This window comes from Montipora capricornis, chromosome 4 (genome assembly GCF_036669925.1).
Source record: "Montipora capricornis isolate CH-2021 chromosome 4, ASM3666992v2, whole genome shotgun sequence".
In the NCBI taxonomy this organism is placed as follows: Eukaryota; Metazoa; Cnidaria; class Anthozoa; order Scleractinia; family Acroporidae; genus Montipora; species Montipora capricornis.
The window spans coordinates 34039499-34042220 of NC_090886.1; positions in this window are offsets into that span (position 1 = coordinate 34039499).

Here is a 2722-nt window from a genome sequence, read left to right on the forward strand (position 1 = left end):
TCCCCAAACTTCCCGTTGGCCGTTCTCGTCCTCGTAATTGCATCTCAGTTTGTCACGGTTCTTTACGCGCTGACGATTTTATTCTTTTTCAAAGTTGAACTTAGTCGAATATCTAGTACGTGCGCAGCGTTTTACTGAAGGGACCCGATATGCTACTTTCGTGTATTCAGAACTCACTTATCTCGCAAAACAGTTAGGAATACAGTTTAAAATAGTAGGGCTCAATTTTTTGTCTCCATTAGGAGAGCCTGACTGGGGTTCATTACGTCCAAATCGTTGCGTGACATTCTTTACCACAACCACAACGTAAAGTTTGTTTCCTTCATTTCGCACATAATTTATTTTTTAGGTTTGATGGTTCCAAATAAATATGAAAAACAAGGGCAGGATTACTGTGAAATTGATAATGATAAGTCGCTCTTCATTCCTCACTTTAAATTAAATATACACGCAAATATGTTTTCTACATGTCAGTTCAAGTGCAAAAAGCCCTTTAAATCTTGCGATCGCATTCATAATACGCCAGTAATTAAAAAACGAAAGATATCTTGAGCAACTGAACACAAGTGGCAGAAGTCACGGCTTGACTTCCGTTACACCATTTACACAAGTTGACGGATTGATGCTGTGACTTTGCCGATTTTGAGGGTGTTGATAGTCGGCGCTGATAAAAAGCCCGGGGCTAATTTGTATATCCGGATTAAGACCAACGTTTCTACTTACTATAGCTAAAAATTTCGGGCGATTTGCTATTTTACCGGGAATGGATATCTCCATCTGAAAAAATGCACCGAGCCGGGAATTTCGACCACGCAAAATTTTGCTAATTTTTCACGGCTTTCCCTGGATTTCTGTTTCGACACAGAAGTGAATGTTTAGGCTCGAATTACTCGTTGACACATATCAAAGAAGTTTGTGGGCACAAATGTGAGGTTAAAAGCGATGCGAACTGAAAATGGGGATTGATTTGAATATAGCATCTTACGCTAAATTGGCGGCGTTTTCTCTGGTCGAGGGGGCCGAACAGAATTTCGTCATTTTCGGGAATTAAAATAAATCTTTCAAGAAAATAATCTCACCACGTTTCTTACAGTATGATATGCTATCTTTGTATGAAATATGAAGAATTTTGTTTTTTTCATCATGTGCCAACCTTTTTTATTTTCGCTCGGTTTTAGTGGACATTTCCTCTTAAGTAGTATAGGAAATGGGGGTTCTGGAACATTTTATAGCATTTTGTTTTAATAAAAAAGCTGTTTCAGAGAATCACGCTTGTATACAGCTATTTTATACTGTTATTGATAACAAATAAGGTAACAAATATGGTGTTCATGGTTGTTTTGAATAGAAACATATTAATTAAAACACTTGTGTTTTAATTAATATGGTGCTATTTGAAACAAGCGGGGCTTGATTAGATATCATCCATGTTACTTAAATCACAAGTGTTTTTTGAATTCTAAAAGCGGATTATAATGAATAATTTTAAAAGCGGGGTTTAATAATAAATTTATTATAAAATACAAATACTGAATACAAGCAAAAGAACTATATGATTAAATATTTGCATAATCAAATGGAAGAATCACAAAGCATGACGTTTATGAAAACTAAATAAAGGGGTTTTCCCGTGATTTTTAACCAATCAAAAGTTACAATTTTTTTCCACAAATGTGTACACATTTGTGTAATTTTTCAGTGAAACTTTACACATTTGTGTAATTTCTTGTGTAGTAGGTGATGCATGAAGAGTGTTTAAATATTTGCATAAGTAAATTAAACCGGAAAAAATCACCATAGCGTGACATTTATATTCAAGATAGTTTTGTCAGTAAACTCAATAAGTAAACTTTGTCAGTAAACTTTATTAGTAAACTTTATCATTCAGATTGTTTTAGTATGTTGATTTTATAATGCCTTTTATGAAGTATTGAAGTACATGATGAATTAAGTCAAAATGATGAATTAAGTCAAAATTATATAGATTGTCCATTTTGTTGTGTTCAAATACGAGAAATAAATAATAAAAATAATCAAATAACCCATTGCTGTAAACGTAAATTAACTGCAATAGATTATCAGTTATCATGCAAAAAATGTGGAAAAATATATTACGAATTCTTTAAAAATAAATACATCGATTTTTATGAAAATATGTATAAGATAAGGAAAAAATCAATCTACTTAGGAAAATACCATGTTCAAAATGTATTATCAGATATAGAACTCAAAAACAAATTACCAACATCCAGAGCCATAATAAACCGTGTTTGCAAGACGTTTGATCTAATAAACACAGTTTTACCTCAAGTTAATCAAGATAGAAAAAGAATAATATCAATCAAATTTATAATACACAAGCTTTTTGACATAATAATAGAGATTAGTAAATCTAATGACTCTAAAATATTATGAGGAATATTGGAACAAAATTAAATCATTAATTGGTGACAAACTTAATTAAATTTCTTATTATATTTTTTGATTATTAGTTGGACAATTATCAATTATAATATTATCTATGATAGAACATTTGTTAAAAAAGATTGATTCATTAAATATGCCACTTCTTAAACTATCTCTGAGTTTTGATAATATATTAAAATAACTAGTATACGCAAATCTTGTTGATTCAACTTTTTTGTCTTATTTTTGGGCAGTTGCTTAAGTTTGAAGTAAAACACCGCATCCACTGATAACCCCAATAATAATTGGATTTAAA